This window comes from Choloepus didactylus, chromosome 9, assembly GCF_015220235.1.
Source record: "Choloepus didactylus isolate mChoDid1 chromosome 9, mChoDid1.pri, whole genome shotgun sequence".
Lineage (NCBI taxonomy): Eukaryota > Metazoa > Chordata > Mammalia > Pilosa > Megalonychidae > Choloepus > Choloepus didactylus.
Genome location: NC_051315.1, coordinates 32,644,622 through 32,666,684, shown reverse-complemented (window position 1 = coordinate 32,666,684; position 22,063 = coordinate 32,644,622). Strand labels below are relative to the sequence as shown.

Below are 22,063 nucleotides of genomic sequence, written 5' to 3'. Positions count from 1 at the left end.
CAAAATTTAAGTACTATGTTTAGTATAATATTATGTAATAATATAAGTACAATGTTTAGAGAATATAGCACTAGGATAAAACAGAAATAGTAAGATAAAAATTAATAAACCAGATTCTACCAGTGCCTGAATTGCTGCCTGGAGGTAAGGTTGGTACCTCTTTAAGGGCACTAGACTACTAGTCAATAAATTAATTTGCAGCAGTACAACCAGATTCCTGGTGACAAGCAGAAATTCCATAACTTCTAAGGGTGCTATTAACCAAAGAAGAGCTGAAATATGGGAATTTTCTGACCAATAATTATATTATCCTACCTTGCAGTGTTAACATGCTGGCTGTTCAATTACATCATGAGACATTGTTTACCCTCCAAGAATTAGAATCGTACAATCTTAAGGTACTCTTTCTGAACTAAAACAGATGAAGCAATTCTGGTCCATGGAGATCAAGCGATTTGCCAAGATCAAATAAGTATTGAGATACATCTATAAACAAGCACTACTGGATTACAGCACCTCTTTTAAAAAGGAAATTTTGTGTCAGGTCTGCAATAATTGGCACTAACCTAACTTATAGAAAAAATGAGCAGACCCTATACTCTGAGGGGTAAAGCATTCTGCTACAAGAATAAGTGTGATCACCTGGAAGAAATGAGAATTTGGTTTGATCAGCAAGTATACTAAAAGACCTGGGGATCATATGATCCTACCAAAATAAAAGGGTAAATAATAGCAAATATTCATCACTACATATCATCCTTTGGAAACTTCACATATTTCCCTGCTTCCTATTTTTATAATCTGTCATATTTACTATAAAAATGATTAAGGAAAATATGGTCAGTGGATATAACATCAGGTTTGTCTAGGGAATTAATCTGTAGCTATTTGGAAAGGTAGATTGGAACTAGAAATTTTTACTTAATTTTTCCCTTCTTTGATTATAAAAATAAAACATGTCCATTGTAGAAAAAATAACAATAGGCACAGAGTAAATAAATAAATAAATAAACAAACAAACATCTAACCAAATCTTGCCTCCTAAGTAATGTGTTAGTATCTAGCCCTTCAGAATTTTACATGTGCAAATATCCACATGCAAATATTTTAGCATAAAGATGAGGTTACGTTATGCATAGCTTCTTGTGATTCCTTTTTACACCTGAGAATGTGTTGGGAATGACTTTCCACATCAATAAAAATAAATCATCTTTGTTGCCATCACAGTAGCCCAAGCTACCATCATCTCTCCCCTACTCTATTAGACAACTATACTAACTCTTCTGATCACCTCTCCAAATTATGTATTATAGCCCAAATGAGCAATTCGAAATGCAAATCTTATCATGCCATCCTCCCCCATCTTCTTAAAACCCTTTCAAGGAGTGTCTTTGACTATTTCAGTGTTTCTCAACCTCAGCACTAGTGACACAAGACCCTGCAAGCTGGTCTGGCCCCTGCTTACCACTCAAGCGTCCTCTTATCTCACTCTTCTTTTGTTCTCTGGATTCCAACCACACAGGTCTTATTAAAGTGCCTTGAATTCACCTGCTCCCCCTGCACAGGGTCTTTGCACTACTGTTCCATCTGTCCAAAATGTTCTTCACCCACCTGTCGCCCCACCTTTTGCCTAGGTAACTTGAACGCATCCTTCAGACTTCACTTAAGAATCACTTACTCAGGGATCTTTTCTAACCCAGATTTTGAAGTCAGAATCCTTTATTATGTGCATTCATGGAATTACAGTCCTTAATTTCAGACCTGTAATCTTCATTTGTAAGTATACCTATGGATAGGATTGCTTTCTCTTTGTCTCCTTCTCTAGAGTTGAAGCTCTGTGAAGGTAGCAGCCAGGCACAGTAGCTGGTCCACAGTAGGCTTTCAATAAATATCTGTTGAAGAGATAACTGTCTTAGAAGCAGTGTTTTTAACAGATATTATCATTTTAATGGATGTGCCATGAATAATTTTACCATTCTAAGATTGGGGACAGATTTTGAAAGCTCTTGAATGTTAAGTAAGTATGTTTAAATTTTTATCTTTCAGGTAAAGGAGAATCACTGAGAATTTTTGAGCAGAAGTGTGAACTGGCACACAGATTTTAAAAAGATCCACCAACTATGCAAGTGAAAGGAAGCAGAAGCAGAGAAATAGTTAGAAAACTATTTAAATCATTCAGTCATGCAGTAAAAATGGACTAGAGTAGGTGGTGACAGCAGAAATGAAAAGAGACAACTTTAAAAGAAATTGTGAAAGAATTGCTAGAAGCTATTGATGTGTAGGATTTAGGAAAAAAAATGTTCCAGGTAGAGAGATCCAGGGACAAACCACTTACTCTGTAATCCTGACAATGTCACTTATCATTCACATAAGGAAGAACTGAAGAGCTTTTCTATATCAAAGTCAATATTGACTTGCATGGTCAAAAAAGCAGCCAAAGTCATTTTTAGGGTTTGAAGTTCATGATATTTCACTGTTACATTCTCAATATGTTTTTAAATGGAGAGAAAGGTCAATATGCCCAGGTAGGTTTATCTTTACTTAATAGAGTTGAAGCAATCTTCCTATGCCCCAGGGTTCAAAGCTGAGAATGCATGGCTATCTCACAAGCATGTTGGGCTACATCCCAAAAGGTTCACTGGTATCTGGGAATCCATAACCAAGAGTCACTTCTATCCCTAACTTCTGGTAGTAATCTCACCCTGTCAGCAGTTACAAAGGAACTGGGTGTAAGAACAGAATATGCTTCTCCCAGCTATAGAATGTGTGAGATCATCAGATGCTGTCTCTCTGAACTCCAAGAACTAAGAGTTCTGACTCAAATGGTATTTAGCTTTGATACCTAGAAAGGAGTGCTTCTATCAATGAAAGCTAAAAATCATAAATGTCTGCCTAATGAAGAACAGACCAAGATAATGGATATCAGATATGGCTTCAGGCATTTTGACAGAAGATGCCTTGGACTTCCCTAAGTTTGGTGACCAAGAAATACTGTGGATGGAGTCTGTTCCCAATGTTAGCATTAATCATGTAAAGGTGTACATGAGTATAATTTTTCTGGGTCTGGTGTGCAGTTTATGTTTATTCTTATATTAGTTGTGCTGACTCATATATCCTAATCTAATTGGGATTCATATATCCTAATTGGCATACAACTGAACACATAATAATCATATTCTTTTCTGTTATTTACATTCTAAATTAATCACTAAAATTTAAGCATTCAAAATAACTTAATCAGTAGGCAAGAAGTTTCATCTCATGTACAAAGAACTTTTAAAATCCATTGCGTAGAATTTTATACATTTGTACACAGGTTAAGTTTCCTCTACTTTGTAATGAATCTGTCTGAAAGCATTCCTGTTCAACATGTTGAATGACAGAACATCCAACTTCTCTTTTGCTGTCTTGCAATCCAACAGACAAACCCACTTTGGCTTGTTAACATAGCTCGCATCGGTAGCCAGGGAAAGATCAAGTTATAGCTGATGTTATTTTTCATTGGTGTAGTTAATCTTGCTGGTGATGATGGGAGTAGGACTGTTGAAGTTCCTGCTTTCACTCTCGGGGGACTACCAGTTACTATAGTTGCCACAAGAAAGTGGCAGTAAACTGCAATGCAAAAATAGAAATTGCATATATTCATCTCCATTTATTGTTCAAAACCTCATGACGGTTTTAGAAAATGTCAAACAGTCGGAACCCTAACTGAATGGCAACTTGAAGAGAATAGATGTATTATTTTTTTTTAAATGTCAGGGAAGATTTTCTTGGGTGAACCCCTCACTCTTCAACAAGGGATACAGTAGGATAAAGATGCTAGGCTTAAGAACTATCCCAAACTTTAGCTGCAGCCAGCTGCTAAGGAGTTTAGCATTCTAGTATTTATGAAGTACATTGATTTTGCCAATATAGGGAGAGTCAGAGAAAAAAAAATTGCCAAGTGTCCCCATTTATCCAAGGGCTTAGTCCCAAAGAAGGGTTACTAACTCTTTCACCCTTTTCCAAGTGGTGACCAGATCTTCTTGTGGCTTCGTCTGGGTAGCCTCTTCCTGTCTCTGTGTAAGTTCTTGTCTACAACATCCGGACTTTGAACTCCAGCACTCCCAAACCTCTCTAATTATGTGCCTATTATAACTTCAGATGCAACCTTTCCACCTCCTTCTGCTCCCAAAAGTTTTAAGTTACCAAAATCCACCATAATTAAGAACCATATTATAACATGGTTGTTCTAAACACTTCGTCTTAAATTACATGTTAGGATTTTAATTTTTTCTCAAGTAATAAATCATCTTGAAAGATACTAAAATCAGTTGTTTAATAAAGTGTATCACTAAAAATTTGAGCTCATTGAGCTCAAATAAACCATACTCTTTAATACTCCATTCAATCAATTCTTTCAAGGCATCTATATTAAGTCCTACGACATGTCACACACTGTGAACCAAAACTGGCACAGGTTCTGCCTTCACGGGGCTCCTGGTCTCATGATGAAACCATACTTAAGATTTTTGTTTAATTATAAGAGGATATGAGGAGCTTTTTAAAAACCATTTGCCTTATTTTATATAAACCACTCTCTCTCCCCTACCTACCTATCCAAATATATTTTTAGTCATTCAATTATTAGTGGTATTTGATAAAGGAACTTTAAGTTCTAAGAGCTTTATATAACAGGCACTAGAGTGTAGTGATTAAAAGAATGGGCTTTGGAGTCAGACAGATCAGGACTCAGTGCTTATTCTGCTACCTACTAGCTTTGTGGTCTAGAAATAAATCACTTCCTCTCTGAGCCTGTTTCTTCATGTGTAAAATAGGAATACTGACCCTTGCTTTGTGACATGGTGAAGACCAAATGAAACAATATGCATGAATCCCTTAGCATAATGCTTTCACCTGTCTTAAGTTTTCAATAAATGGCAGTTTTTGTTGTAAAGAGCAAGAGGAGAACCGTGGTTCTGAAAAGAAAGGAGGATCAGGAGTGTTTCATTTGGGGTCCCCTTGAAAGCAGAACTGGAGTTAAGGAATCGGATGCGTGCCAATAATCCCTAGCAATAGGAATGAAGGAATGGAGAGTGAGTCAGGGTTCGTTTCTAAGATCCCCACTGTTGAAAGCAGGACCTTTGAGAAGTGTACAAAGTACCTCTCAGCATTGTGGCTCCAGAGGCTAAGAAGCTGAACATTTGTTTCTAGGCTCCTGTCTCCTATTGACAGAGTGTTGCCTTTTAGAGTGTTGACACTCCCACGTTTCTAGGCTAAGCTTGAGGAAGGGTTGAGAAGGCTCTGAGGCAGAAATTGGGAAGCCCCACAAAGAGATCCTGGGTTTTCTAGGAACTATCCAGTGGAGTTGCCGCTGAAATCAGAGAGGGGGCATAAGGGATAGGACATGGGGCCCAAAACTCATCTGCTACAGAGAGTCCTTCTGATACACTATGGAAAGCATTAATTAAGTCAGTGAGAAATGATATAGAAATGAATGCTAGATCCAAAGATAAATCAGATATACGGTTTTCTGTAAGTTTTAGCTTAGCTACTCTTCTGGCAACTGGATTATTGTAAACAAAGTTAAAGGAAATAAAAGCACAAGGATATGGAATCTTTTCCTTCCCAGAAGATCCTACCAGAACCCAAATCACAAGGTCTTAAAACTTGGCTATTCTACTGCCACAAAAGGTAAGCTGTGGCTTCACAAATAGTATATAGCCTCAGTGCATCATTCACTTCTCTATCCCTGTAATCACCAAATACTCATCAGAGGCTGATCAATGCAGGTAGTCAAACTCTTCATCCACTGTCTCTGAAGTCTCCATAATATTAGGCTGAAATCACTGTAATACTTGAAATGATAAGTCTTGGTTTGCCCTGGAAACATGACAGGGAAAGTAATCTCAGCATCAAGTCAAAAAGCTTTTTTGGTTCCTGTTTGAAGGGGGAAGCTAGTTGGCCTATCTACTTTGACAATGAAAGGCAAAATCCTTTATAAATGACAATTCATAATTTGTAAATATGTAAATTGAACACTCACTGCATGGTTGCAAGTTTTATCCAATCGAGTGCCACCTAGGGTTGCCAGATAAAATATCAACATTGGATGGGACATACTTACACAAAAAAATTATTCATTATTACTTAAAATTCAAATTTAACTGGGCATCTTTTATTTTAATTTGCTAAATGTAGTAACCCTAGTGCCACCTCCAAACAAGTACAGAGAAAAGCTGCTCATTAAAATGAGACAGCAAATATTCTGGAATATTCTGCTAAAGGTTCTAGGAGACTTCAGTGGCAGCAGCATTTCAAATAAGTTGACATATGAATTAACTCTACTAACTTATTGTTTCCTTAGGCACATTCCTAAAAACTTTTCAAAGCATTTCAATAATTTATTTTGTCACAATATTGCAATCGGTGTATTGAAAATAACACTGATAGTAAGAAGTAACATTCATTTCAAATAATTCCAAATGAGCTTTCGAAAGATCCCATTTACTTGTTAAGAGTGAAATAAGCATACTTTAAAATGTTTTCATATTATTCACCTAAATATTCTCTTATGAATAAAATTTAAATCAACTTTAAAGTTTTGGAACAATTCTGCAGAATTCTTTGACAAAGAGAAATATCCAAAAATGACAGGCAGAATCATTTCATTTTTGTGTGTGTGAGATTCTTGTCGCAGCTCACCTTCCCCAACAATTTTAGTGGAGTAGAGATGTTCTGACAACCTCCACTTAGAATGGCAAATAATCTCTGCCTTTTCATTCATTCACACATTACCTCTCTAAAAAGAGAATGTGCTGTTAACAGAATTTTTATATGATTAATTCTCCAAGAGTGTTTTAAATTCAAACCTATAAGAGGAAAGTAGAAACAAATCAAAGTTAATTGTGACTGGCTGGAACAAACTGCTTAAATCAATATGAGGATGGCTCATCTGCTCATCATTTACCCATTACCTGGGAGACCAACACCTCCTGCTGTGCCTGATTTTTTTGATACAGATTTACCATTGCCTGAATTCTCAAGACACATGCTAAGGAAGCCCAGATTTTCTTTGACTCTCTCTGTGTCATCCTCTTTGCACTCAATAACCTATTCACTATTTGCTTTTTATTTCTTCCTTTCTCCGCCCCTCCACCCCGCCTTGTGTTCTCCTTTGCAAGATGTGCATGTACACAAGGAAACCTAGAGAGTTAAAAAAAACTTTTTAAGAAGCCAAGGGCTTTTCTGAAAAGCGGTCAGAGGAAGCATCAATATCAGTAATATCAGTACATGAATTCCTATCTTCACTCAACTAATTGCCATATTGATTACTGTGATATTCAGAAACCCCCAAAAGTAAAACGCAGCTTCTTTCAAAAGACATCCCTTGGTGGGGGAAAAAAAATGTTTTACGATGTTAGAAGCAAATGAAAAGAAATAAAAGCCCTTTTAAATGGAAGGGCAGCCTTATAACCCAGACATACAGTGTCCAGGTGAAAGACAGGGGTAAGGGTGTGGGGGAGTTGTGGGGGGCAGAGGGTGTTGACAGGGAGGGAGTTGTGGGGAGGGCACATCAGTGGACAGATACCTCCTTCCTCAGGGTTGCAGTTTCTGGCTTTTGAAGGCCAGGCGTGCACATAGCTCTCATCAATAAAGGCTGATGTTTTACAGTCCGGACAAACTCATCTCTAACCCAAAGTTGCCTCTTTGCAAATGTTCGTCACCATAGACAAGTAACCAAAAAATGGAATGTCAAATGTTTCTGTGGTTGAAACTCAGTATGTATCCCTGAATTCAATATACACCCCATTTAAATATCCCTGCCCAGGAGAGTTGTATTGATAATAACTTTTTTTTACAGGCAATTACATAACTGAGTTTTTTGTAACTATAACTTTAACTATTATTGTTGTTGGTGTTGTTATTATTGCTATCATGACATCTGGGGGAGAGGTGAAGGCAACAAAATTTGAAATAACTCTGATTTTTCTTACTCTATTTGATAATTAAATGGACGAGGTATAATTACTACCACCAAATATTTACTGGTAATTACCTTCTTCTAACTTTCTAGCTGTTTTTTTTTTTAACTTGGACATATGGATTACCGAGTAGGAAAGTACAGAGATGACCATAGATGAATAGTAAATTGGAATGAAGCTGCATTATTTTTTCAGCTAAGTGCACCCAAATAGGCTAAATGTGTGAAGGCTAGAAATACAGTTCCCATTCTAAAATGAGAAGGTAAATAAAAATGGAAAAACCTAGAAGCACATTGATATGTAGGGGGGAAACACCATCAGTGCAAAGGATGACAAGAGGAAACGGATGCTGTGCAAAAGGAAAAAGAGTCAGAAAAATCTGATACAACAGATAGGCAGCTTTAGCCTTTCAATGGACTGTTGGCTTGTGTTCCACCTACTACTTCCTCAAAGCATCCTTTTATTTATTTTTTTTTTAGGGAAGGAATTTCATAACCAATAACAATGTTATAATGATAGCAAATGTAGGATTTAAGCTTTAAAAAAAAAAAACCTTTAACCAACATTAAAAAGCCAGCAAGTGTTGGGGTGGGGGTGGTTACCTAGCTCAAGGTTTTATTTAGTGATGGTTCCATTTTTTCACTGGCTGCCTGCAAATCAGCATTTTTAGTGGACAAAGGGCTCAGCAGCGGCCTTATGATTGCTTCTTTTCAAATGGTAATGGCTATCCTAACTCCTCTGCCAGGTTTTTCTTACCAGAGCACAAATTGCAGTTTACAAGGCTCGGAGGGGGAAAAAAAATCTTAGCTGAATATCTTTTTTTTTTTTATTCGACAAACTGACATGTAAATTACCCTTTAAGTGCTCCACTCTAGGGCTCTGATCATCTCCTAATTGTCACAGTCAACTGTAGCCAACAGTCTCTTCAATCCCAAGCGCTTTGACAACAAGCGCAAGGATCAAAGCAGAATCAGCTCCCTTCAATATCCTTCTGTTTAGGATGCTACAAAACGCCTGAAAAAGAAAGGTGTAAGGGCATTGCTGTAGAGGAAACTGAGAGTAGCAAGTATTACAATAGTGATTTTCTCTGTCTCTAAAATTATGCCGTATAGACTGCCACGATCTTTAATCACATGTGCAGAACAAATATATAAACCTCCTGGGCAATTAATATGCTCTTAAGATTGTGCTAATATGTGAGTTTTACAAACACCATCTCCAAGGCTTAGCAAAACTATGGCACAGTTATCAGATAGCAATCATTTCATAGCAGCTTGAGCATCAAAAACTATTAATCAACATAAATTCCAAAGCATAGCTTTTAATACTTAGTTCACATCAGGATTCCCTGCTTCCCCAAACTAATTAACATATTGAAAATCTAAAAGTATTTTTTTAAATTAAACCTGGAATGTCCAACTGAAAGTGTCCCCAAATTTAAAAACAAAAACAAAAACATAATGTAAAAACTAATTTCAGTAAAACGCTATTTACTAGGGGAACCCTGTTTTATAGTTTCACAGGAAACAAATGAATTAAAAGCCATTATGTGTTCTATAAACACGATTCTTAACAAAATATGACAATTCTTTCCAATTAACATAGTGATTATATATCACTAAGTTTTTAAAAAGACTGTTTATGCTTTTTCTCAAAGATACAAAATTTCATCCTATCAAACAGAACAACATAATAAGTCAGTGAAAGAGAAAATCTATTAAAAATCTGAATAAAATGGTTATATTTAAATAACCTGAAGGTTGTCAGAAAATGACAAACAGTAAGAAATTCAAAGGTGCGTGTGACACTCCATCTACAGTTTGTCTTGTTGTACCCAGGCATTACTCACATACAGCATGTAAGGTCACACATTGATTGACAGCCATCCTCTGCTGAGGAAAAGACCTGAAAAAAGAAGCAAAATACCCTGGATTCCTTTCTCAGCCAGTTCACTCAACTCCCCCTGTAGGGGCTTCCCATCCTCCCCTCAATTTCACCTTGTATTCCCAGGTTTGATTGAAGAGCTTCACAGAAGGGTCTATTACAGGTTGAGGAATGATCCATTTCACATTTGAAGCTCCAAAGAGCTACTTGTGAGGAGAATTTGAGTGCATTTATCTCACATGTGAAGCTTTCTGCAAAATCAATAAGGGTATTTTTCAGTTTGACAAGTCAACATGAAATATCACATAATAATAGAAAAACAGAGTTGTACGTTTAAACACACCCAATACAGTTATCCATGACAAAGGTTATAGTTATTCCTCGTGAAGATCCTTGAATATGCCTAATCTAACTTCACCCTGATAGCATAGAAAGCATAGACACTGTAACCGACTGTCACCATACTTCTGGTTCCTCTGCTTCCTAATGAATCCAGGTTTTGCGGTGAGGGGGAAAGGATGGGCAGGAATCCCGACCTTTGCTTCTAATCTGAGAGTGATGCGGTAAGTGGGAAGAAATTAAACATAGGTGAAAAGGAGGAAGGAAGCAGAACAAAGGAGACATAAAGGATATCAGATTTAACCAAATGGCAGGAACTGGGTAGAATAGTCACCCAGAGGGCAGCAACCCAGTCTCAAATCTCTCCCACCATTATAGCTGGGACCAGCAGAATGACTGGTATATTTGTGTTGGGATCTGGCCATCTTTGGGTTAATTTCAGGCCTATTTTACGATCTTTTTTTACTTCGAGGAATATGACTCAACTTCCCTAAATATGTCTTTTCATCTCGAAACGGCATTCATCATAAGACTTACCTTATAAAGTTTTGTAAGGACTGAATGAGACCGTACATAAAGCATTGGTTCACAGAAAATATTCAGTTGCTGGTAATTATTGATGAAATTATGATAATTATTGATGAAATTATGATAATCATTTCCCTGAACCTATGAACAATGTCCTTAAGGTTCTAACCTGGTGCCATTTCTGCTACTCCCTGGACCTTTCCACATTGCTTAATGTCCCCAAGTTGTAAATGACAGTTCTGCCCAAAGGTTCTGGTGAATATTAGCTATGGTGTAGATCCTAGGAGAGGAGTACAGCAACCATAAACTCCTGTCTTCAGAATGGTCTTCCTCTAGCCAGGAAGGCTGTCCTCATCAACCAAGTTGGCTTATGTCCCCAAAAGATGGGGCTGTTAGAAAGGACAAGAACCCACATCCTGAGGCCAGGTCAGCTGAATCAACCAATCAACCTAAGCAATGAATGGAGTGAGGGAAGTAAAGAGATACAGCAGATGGTTTTGCTTCATATGCCAATATGTTACAATTTAAAAAGTGATTTCTTTACACCCCACCAAAGGATGGACCTTAAAAAAACAAACAAGGAACAACAACAGAAACCTTAAGAAGCATGTTGGCAATCCAGATTTAGTTAAATAATCCCTTATAACTGTTTCTTCTTTTCCATCTCATTTTCCTATAACCCATCACTACCTAAGTAGTATGAACACCATCTGTACTTGATTATCTGTGCTTCAACCAACTACCTTCTAGATTGCTTGAAACATATTTTTAATTTTAGGTTAACTCTCCCCACCACTTAGGATAAACCAGAGTAGGCAAAACAAATCATGTTAATATCAAACTAAGAAAAACATCATTATAAAATTCAATTGAAGTTGAAAAACTCTTATCCTATATTTCAAAATCAAGTAACTAAATGTAAATAAATTTTTATTTAATTAATTCAACCAATATGTGTCAAGAACTTAATATATGCAAGATATAATTAATGTTTAGTTACCCCGATGTTCTTCTCCATTATTAAAATTAAACTATAGTTCATTCCAAAGCCAAATTAAAATATTTTATTACATGTTGGTATAGAATTATAAGTACAAATTGGAATAATTTCCAAGTAAAAAGGGTTGATTTCTGAAATTTTTTAATTTATTTGTTTTGGATTCAGAATACATTTTTACCAAAGAAACAATTTGAAAATGAAAATTAAATTTTCAGATTGGTAGGCAAAAATCTGTTTAATATAAAATATACCTGAAAACACTAGTACCAAGCCTTGAGCTCTTCTAGACATGAGGCCCCTATCAATTTAACCCTGGAAGGCTTTGGGGAATGTCATCAAGCACGGACTTTCCAAACTTTGGAACATAGCAGGCAAGAGCTCTGAAAACAGGATGGGTCATTCATGAGTTTGCATGATCACCATTCTTATCATTACCATCATTGTCAACACTATCATCATCATCTCATTATATTTCAACCGTCATATACATACATGGTAGCTATTAAGATGATGACTGTAGATAGCCAATAAGATGACAGTATCTTAACTTCTTAAATGGGTGGATAAGAACTGCACCAGCTTTCCTACCTTACCCTCTCCTTGGCACTTCAACCTCTTTCATGAGGTTTATTCCCCAACCAGGGCCCTGAGCATTTTTTAAATGCTGGCAGTTGAGCAAATGAAGTCTCTGATATATCACTACCCACATTTCAACATCCCCTCCTTCTGGATTTTGCCTTGTGCTGTGGCCACACCAGATTCCTTAAGCATAGCTTTGAGGGATCTTAGGAAAGGGATTATCTCAGCACCTGGTTAGCCTATTCCTTGGCTTGCTGGAAGTACCTCAACAAAACCACAATACTGACGTGGATATTTGCCTTTTTAAAGATCTCAATGAAAATAATTTCACAATTTCTCTCAGTTACTTGCATATTTTAAAGGTTATCCTCCTTCATTATCAAAACTTTCTGCCATATACCTTTTCTGGTTTTGATTTCAATTGTAAATCTTACTGCTCAAAACTCTGAGCAATACCTACTGTGATAGATTGAATTGTGTCCCCCAAATTGTGTCTAAATCCTAAGCCCGAGTCCTGTGAATGTGAACTCATTTGTAAATACAATCTTTACAGACGGTTTTTGTTAAAATGAGGCCAGACTGGATTAGGGTGAGCCCTAATCCAATGTGACTAGTGTACTTATAAGGACAGGAAATTTGGGCAGAGACACATATGACTGATGCAGAGACAGAAAAACCAGATGGCCATGTGTTGGAGGCAGACACTGACTTATGAATGGTTGACAAGCCACTGCCAGAATCCTGCAGACTTCAGAGAAACCATGGCCCTACTGACAACTTGATTTTGGACTTTAGCCTCCAGAACTGTGAGATAATTAATCTCTATTGTTTAAGCCCATTAGTCTTTGGAATTTTGTTACTGCAGCACTGGAAAACCAAGACAACAGCCTTTCAGGAATTCTGGGTGTATCATTAACTAGTATCTTGGAGTTCAGCTAATAAGCATGCTAACTATGGACACTCATCCTAGCCACTTGCCTGCACTTTCCAGTAACTACACAGAACCCCTATAGTTTGCAGTCCACCCAAATGACCTCTGGCCTCCTCACACTGTAATTACAAAACATACCACATATCCCACTTACAAACCAAATTAAGACTGCCTTGACTTTTAAGGTCTTTGGCAGCTGGGATCCTAGACTTCAGGCCTAATTTCCTTTCTATGAAAATAGTGCCCACAAAATTATCTATAAATTTTTCAACTCCAAATGGACTAATGCATGACTTAACAGAAGAGAAATTGCAGATGAAAACGTAGATCGAAAATAAATAAATAAATAGATGAAACTTGGATTACAGAATTTCACTTCTCTTCTGAAAACCACCATGCACAGGTGCTCTGTTCTGAGGCTGGTACCAACACACAGTGTTACCATTTAGAACTCTTGAAATTTCACTGAATTGTCAGTGAGGCAAACAAAGTAGAAGCTCATTGAGATAAAAATACTTAAAGCCAAACCAGACTAGTTTTCAGTGGTTTCTCTATTTTCGTAACAATAGTTCCACTGTTTCTTCCCGTTCACTTTCATTCAGGTTGAAAACTTTTTTAACATGTAACTCCAGTTGATTTTTCATCATTTTTTAAAGTTATGTTACAAAATAAAGATTTTTCAAGATTCAGGGTCACCATGCTTTCCTTCAACAAGTTGCACAAACTTATATTGGTCCCATACAAAGAGGGAAGATAGACGTTCCAAAAACGTGAAACTATATTTAGCCACCTCTAGTAGCTAAAGTGAGACTAAGAAATTATAAGGGTAATTTATGGAAACCAGTGTCTTTTCTTTATAATCCCACTTCACATTCACAAAATGAAATCAATCAAAATCAAAAGTAGATGGCTAACTTTGGTAATATAAGTTCCCAAGGATAAAATTACAGGATAAAAACCAACAGACACAGTGCACTGATTCAAAAATGTATTTGAATATTTTTCCCCACATAGGCACTCTACTTCAGTCATTCTGTGATCTAATGATTGGTTTTTAACATTTGTTCTAACAGTAAATATGTTATTAGATTAGTGGTATCCAAACCCCGAAGGTCACTATGAATTTCAGGTTTGTAATAATACTAATAGTTTTACTGACAATAGTTATCTACAGCCAGCATATGTCAGACACTAGACTAGGTACTGATATCATTTCCTTAGAACAACCAAGTAAATTGAGTGTCACTATTCCTCTTTGAGAAATGAGGAAACCGAGGCTTGAAGAGATTAAATAACTTGGCCAAAACCACACCCTAAAAAAAATGCTATGCTCTTCACCACAAAGCTCTCCTGTCTTTTTATTGCCATGAGTGTAGCTTCATTTCAGTGTAGGTTATACTTCTGCGTAATTTATTATGGATTCTTTTTTTATTTATCTACCTTGATATGAGTTTTCTCTTGCTTTTAGGGTCTTCTATTGCCCAATAGTTCCTGAAAAGAAACCATATCTCGGACACAGACATTTGTTTTGATTGACACCATGATTGAACCAAATGTGGTCATTGGCACCCATGGCATTTGGCCAGCAGCAGCTCCCATCTTTTCACTGCTACCTGTAAAGCACAATGCACAACTCACCTGTACAGAGTGTGTTCATCAACTGACAAGGTTATAGACCATTTAGGATGTAAAGCCACATCCATAAAGGCATGCAGTTTAAAATCCACTTGCATTCTGGACTATAATCACTAGCAATTCAGTGTATTACAGAAGAGACTAATACCCATTGCAAATACCATAATCAACACCAGTGAAGAACACAGAGACCAGCACAATGGACCTTTTCATTTCCCTGTTTCAGATCTGAATCACTTTCCCCCAGACTTCTCACTAGCAAAAACAGAGTGAGGGCACATTCTGACATCTTACTCAGGGCCAGCTTTAGAATCCAAAAATAGTAAAGCTAGAACCTTAAGAACTCTCTAGGCCATGCCATAAAATTACAAATGAGAAAAAAAGTGGTCCAAAGAGGTCAAGTGATTTGCCTAAGGTCGTACAGCTAACAAATGAAAATGTAAACTTGAAAGGGCAATCTTACTCCAAGTCCAGTGCATTTTCCACTTAGGAGATTGTTTTAAACAAAAGACCTACTATGTGCCAAATACTATACTAGACACTTTACATACGGTATTTCAAGCAGTCCTTACAATCCTCATGTAAGATAAATATTATTGTTCCTCTTACAAATGAAAAATTCAGTAATTTAGCTAAATTCACATAGCTAGAAAGTGGCAGTCTTGAGGATCAGCCAACAGCTCATTTTCATTTAAATAGCCAGGTTCCTACAAAAAAGATTAAACCAGGAAGGATTGTGACATTAAACAGTGGTAGGTTGACGTTGAGACTAGAGGAGAAAAAAGGTGTGGAATTAAGGCCTAGGGAGTGAAAAATCTAGAATAAAGTGTTGCATGAGCATACCAGTCTTATCAAAAAATACATCCAATATAAGATAAATTAAATTTAAATAGGTGAATAAAATGAGGCTAAGAGAAAAGACAGTGAAATAAGAGAGACAGAAAACCTGCAAGGAAATCGTACACACTTGCCAGAGATAGGACATAAATTTCAATCTGAGCTTTCAGACAGGCCATATGAAGAGGGAAACATGATCCATTACATGAATTGCAGTGTCCTTAAAACAAAGAACAAGCCATTTGTTCAGGAGAGACATAATTATCCCTGGTTTTAAGACTACAGAGAAATTTGTCCGTGTTGCTTTCCCCAAGACGGCGTGATGTAAAGCAGGGAGGATATCCTCAGAGCGCTGCACTGTCCATTAGTGCAAGCCAGCAGCATTGCACCAGGGCTGAGCTCAGTCATGGCCGTTCTTTGGGGCAAGCATGCTGCTTGTCTCAGGGGTCGAGTAGGAAAGAAGGAGAGGGATGCTGAAACCCCACAGACGCAGCTTGGCCGTCCTGCACCAGCACACCTCTAATGCCAACTCCCTCAAGCCTCTTTGCCAGAATGCCTGCCCCCTCTGGGCCTGGGAAGCATCTGGCCCCTTTCCGCTCCATCCAGCCCTTCTCAGGTTCATCCTTCCCAGCCTCTCCTGATGCAGAGGAACAGACCAAAACCAGTGGCTGCTGCCCTAGACCCAGATGCAAATCTGGCCTCAGGAGAAAGAGTGAAGTAGGCAGAACAAGAGAGTCAGGCCAGGAACAACCATTTTGACAGCAGTGTGCTCATAGGTTGTGACAGTCCAGTGGTCAGATAGCGGCCCCACCATTCCTGAGACTACCAGGAACCCCAGCTGCCATGGGCAAGCTTCTGCTAGAGCCACTGCCCCATTCAACTGACAATTCACTCATTCATCCCATCCACAAATATTTATGGGTAATTATAATTGTTACATGCCAGAGGTAAAGTGAACAAACACACACAGTCTCTTCCTAATGCAGCTTGTGGATCAGTCACCATCTGAAATGCTCTTAATTGGGACAACTCACGGAAAGAGCATGGAGCTAGAGAATTAATAACTAAACTGTATACCCTGCCTTTTTTCAAATAAGGATGTGGGAAACTTAATCTGGAAATCTGGGGAGCATCCCTTCCTTGGGGATCACCTAAAAACTGGCTTTGCAGTTCATTTAGAAAGTCAAGGCCTTCAGTTGCTTCATCTATCAAAAAGGAATGAAACTAATACTTGCAACAAATACTCGACAGTGCTTTGTGAAGGCAAAAACAGAGGAAGGGGTGAAAGCTAAAAGCAATATAGAAATATGATCTCTGAAAATTGTGCATGTGGATAGAGTGGATCTTAAAGCTATTATTAAATATTTGTATCTACATGTCTTTCGTAGTTATAGACATGAGTTAAAAATATAAAATAACGAGATAAAAATAAGCAATTTTATTCTTTCCAAATATTATTAGACAGCTATATTAATAAATAACATTTAGTGGCCTGCACTTAAGGGCTCACAAATTACAAATATAATTCTTCTAGAATGTAGAGTAGCCTGAAACAGAGGCATCATTGCACCCTTAGCTATTGATAGGCCAACAATGTGATTATGTAAGGAAAAAAAACACACTTTAAAACAGTCATTTCATGTTATCAAAGTTCAGAGCATGCTAAGAAATAACTATTCCAAAGAGAGTTATGTGTTCACTTTCAGCTCCTTTGACTGAAACTGAAATTGTCATCTCCTTTCCCCAGTTCCCAAGTTCTTGTTATACCAAAGGACTGTGGTCAACCGGCAAACAAGGAGCACTTGTCCTGACTGTACAGATTAAACCAATTTAAAGCATTTTTACTTAAAAGCACACATCACAAGATGTACTACATGGCATTAGTTATATGAGGTCAAATTCTTACCTTTTCTTCATCCAGACTGGCTAACAAGCACTATATACTTAAGAATTGATTCATTACTTCCAAAGTTATCTGTCTACATGCCACATTGAAATTAAAGGGCTCACTGGATACCTCACTTTGCAAAGAAGCATTACTAGGTACGTATGTAATGCTTTTTTGACCACCCTTTAAAATATATCTAGTCTCTTACCACTTCCCATTTAGTCATACAGATCTGGGGCCATTTAAATGCTCTGCAGACCTCATGAATCATTACTTCTGGGGAACAATTATGTCAAACATATTAAAATGTACCTGTATCCCACATTAAGCATAATCATGTTGCTGTAAAAAATTTAAAGGATTTTTATAATTCTGTTTCTGAAATTATTAGGCCTCAAATAATATGTTAAATTTGCAATTGGCTATGATTTTTATGCCATCATCATGTACATTGAGGAATGCTTGCAGAGTGAGAATGTTTAGCCTAAAAATTGTTTTCAAATATGATGACATTTTTATGAATAATGTGTTTAACAATGAAAGAAGCTGACATAATGTTGGGTTGTTTTGTTTATATTTATTAATCTGAACTGTGTAGTTTTTATAATTTGCAGCCAATATAATTTTGATCAAGCCTTCAATATTTTCCTAGGTCCATGAAACTTGGGAACCCTGGAGTGCCTTTACCTCCTAATGAATGTTATGGCCCTGCCCACATAAGCCCCAGAAATCATCTTAACCAGGGACCTGGCCCAGAAGCCACTGGAGGCTGATCCTCCAAAAACGCACCCTGAGGATTGGGTACCATGAAACATACCCTGGTCTTCTCTGGTTGAAATCTGGTGCTGATCCCTGGCAAGTAACCACATGTGGATGCAGGTGAACCTGCTCTGTGTACTCAGAGCTTCTCAGTGCCCACTGGCTACATGTGGATCTTTGTTGGAAGCCTGGTTTTTTTTTTTTTTTTTTTTCTTCTCTCAAGTAAAATCCTCATTTGAGGTCCAGTTGAACATTAGGAGGAATAATATATAACTAACCACATTCCGTCTCAGCCACAAGGAAAAAGAAAAAACACCCAGTGGAAAAACCCTTCAGAAATAGACACATCACATACCTCTTAATGACTCTTAAGTCTTCAGAGGTTTCTAGAAGGCAACTACTGCAGCTAATAGTCTGGGCTACCCATCAGCAGTGAATTATGCTGGGGATGGACTTCTTCCAGCTCACCACTCCCAATATGATAGCACCACATCCTTCCTATCCTAAGTTAGAGGGAAAATGTCTATGGAAAAACTGGGAGACTATGTGGGTAAATATGGCATAATATTATTATTATTTAGAAGTCCAAGAAGAGTTTTCATTATCTGCAAGTCTGGTTTCCTTGAAGATGACATTCCACTTCTAAAACAACAGCACCGCTTAACCTTAAAAATAATACTTTACATTGGGAACAGATGCTATGCCTTTTAGAAGAATCTCCTTAATCTGTTCTTTCACTTGATTCATTTAGCCTTGGTTGAGCACCTTCTCTGCAACAGGCACCGTGCTGGGCCCCATAAGTACAACAGAAGTGGTCCCTATGCATAAAGCAGCCAAGGATTGCAACTCATCCCAGTGTTTTATGTGAGTGTTTCTATTCACAGCTAATTTAAAGCAGTTTACTAACATCAGTCTCATTTCTACTTGCTCTTCCCATGGAGTAGCTAAACAGCAGCCAGTCCAGGATAACTCCTCTCCAATATTACGTTCCTGATCCTGGAAATGCTCATAATTTCTTTCCTCTTGCTCAAAATGAACATATTTTTCTGCAAAGAAAGGAAGATTACATTTGATGTGTGTAACAAGCCAATATAACTCCTCTGCCATGTCATCACATTGTCATTGATATGAAAATATAGAATGTGAATTTTCAGTCACATTGAAGCGATAAAGCAGAAGATAGTCCCATGTGATCAACCAGTTTCTTAGACATTAATTCTATACACTAATCCTGGTATTGCCATTCTAAGAAACCGCACTATAATGGAACAGAAATTTTGCATCACAGCACTAGCCAAGGGAAAAATAACTAATAGGTCTCTATCCCTTATGACTCATATCAGGCACCCTGCCCCCAAAGAAATCAAGACACACATCACTGAACCACATTATTATCCCTTAAGAAGACAACAAAATATGTACATCATTCATTCATTGACATTGAACTTGCGCCAAAACTATTAAAAGCATATATTAATAGTTATCCCAAACATGTAAGAATGAATACAGAATAAAACACAAAATGAAATCGGTATTTGCTATTAATTTGTCTTTTATAAATGATTAAGTAAAGCATATGAAGGAAATAAAAGGGCAATAAATACCCTTTTATCACAAACTGGGGGATTTCTCTTACTCTGCGCTTACACACAACCAGTTTAGAAATAAGCATAATTGCCAATGGTCAGCATCATATCACTGCCAGATCACACATTAAACAGATAACCACTATTATTATAAAAGCGACTTCCTTGACCTCATATTTTGGTCTGGCTAGGAATTCCTGTTTTTTCCCAGATTGGCTGTTACACAGTGCCAATCTTGTGCTGTGCATGTCAATTTGTACCCGTTTAAGTGACTGGTGCCTAACAGAGCTTGCTCTAAATCACACTTACATGAGTATGAATAGCATAAGTTCAAGAAATATGATCATAGTTGTTCTTGCAGTGCTTTCTAAAATCTGAAGTCTATGTGTTTTTTTATTATAGCTAAGGTACAGTGTGTGTTATTTGGCAGCTGAATTTGACATGAAAATATAAAAGGTTTGGGCAACCACATATTTGGAAGTAGAAATCCTTCCTGAAAACATGGCTTTGGTTTTTAAACACAGCTAAATTTCTGGAAACTTCAATTTGTTAAAGACAGCCAAGACTTCAATCATATTTAACATATTCCTGGGGTTTACATATAGTGTTTCAAAGTAATAAACAACATCTTGTTTGGAGTAGCACGAAGAAAATGAGGCAAGCACTTCTTTAGAGTAAAAGCTCCACTTTCAAAAATAGTTTAGAGACTCACTCTTATGTTGGTAAAATCACAAAACACTATTCTGCAAACAAAACATGATGAGCTCCATTCAAGTTGGTAAACATTTTTAGCTGGCTTCATTTGTAGTAAGAATTTTAATGTAACCATAACTTCAAGAATGCATCCCTTATCCTGGAAACTTGAGGGACAAAACTTTGTTTTAATTGTTAATAAGAACAATGGTGTCACATTTGCACTTGAAAATCAGAATAGATGTGATGACAATACTGTGTTGATTGTTTGAACAATTTAAAAAATCACATTACAGTGCACTAAAATGAATCTGCATTTGTTCCCAAGCACGCTCAGGCCTGATTCAGTAGCAGCAAATAGGCTCCTTACATAAGGTAGGGTCTACATATACCTTTTCTCCTCCACGTAAAACTTGCATTAAAGCCGTAAATCCTTCACATGCTTTTGCCTTATTTATCTAAACATAGTAGTGATGTCTAGAAACTCGTAAGTCACTTAGTAAGAATAACAAGCACTTTTCAACAAGCAAAACATGATGAGCCAAAGTAAAACCATCCAAGGGAAGGAAAATATAGGCAGCTTTCTCTCCACTCTACATAAGAAGTTAGGTCAGATTTCATATAACCATGTGTTTTCCTTATAAAGGGACTCAGTGAACAGACATTTGTCACAGAAACAACCATGGATTCACATCCAGATATTTTATGCAAACTGTCTAAGAAACATACAGCATCTTGCTTCTGTGGTCAATATCCCCTTTATTTCACCAGCTTGTAATCCCTAATACTTTTTTAAGTAATGAATAATTTATTTCTAATGGTTGATAGGCAAAGCACTTGACTCAGTAAGATGTTTAAAAGTTGGTGACATGCTATGCCACTTTCCCACCACATGTATTCAAAATCACTATTGGAGTCGATGTTAGATCCGGATTTGCCTGGGATACTCTTGGTTTGAGTCTCTTTAACTGGAGTAATTATTAGGAACACCCCCATTTCAGTCTCAAAAGTGTCCCAGTTTGCATGATAAGCTATATGGCTACCTTTCTTACATGGGAATGAAAGATACCTATTTGATCTAACTTACAGAGAGCCAGGTATACTTGACTTAAGTATCATCTCCTCTTCCCAGACGTCACCGCATCTGAAATCTCCCAGCTAGACTGTTCCTTGAGTGCCAAGGCTGCATTTTTATTTACCTGTGTCCCCAGTAACTAACACAGTGTCTCACACATAGTAAATGCAAAATAAATAGGTTTTTAGGTGAATGAAGATTCATTCCTTTGGATAAAACATAGCTTGTACTCGGTCTCTTCTTTCAAAATATAAGTATTTCTGGAGGAAGTGGCACATGCATACAATTGATAATGATCTTCAAAATCTAATCACTTCCCACCACCTCTACCAGTGCCAATGAGGTCCAAGCTTCCCTCATCGGTT

The 22,063-nt window shown here is 37.3% G+C and overlaps 1 long non-coding RNA gene across 7 annotated transcripts in view; it reads right to left on the bottom strand.

Moving 5' to 3' along the window:
• LOC119544461 overlaps window positions 1-22,063 on the bottom strand; it is a 57,061-nt gene that overhangs the window by 11,192 nt on the left and 23,806 nt on the right. For 4 of the 7 annotated variants that reach the window (XR_005218849.1, XR_005218843.1, XR_005218845.1 and 1 more), the window contains exons 2-4: window positions 9,962-10,099; window positions 9,814-9,869; window positions 8,819-8,978 (exon numbers count right to left, since the gene is read on the bottom strand). This is a non-coding gene — a long non-coding RNA (uncharacterized LOC119544461). Of the gene's footprint in view, window positions 1-1,786; window positions 1,893-5,741; window positions 5,863-6,684; window positions 6,852-8,818; window positions 8,979-9,813; window positions 9,870-9,961; window positions 10,100-10,884; window positions 11,051-22,063 lie in introns of those variants that run through there. The other 3 variants (XR_005218846.1, XR_005218848.1, XR_005218847.1) reach the window with 3 other exon arrangements.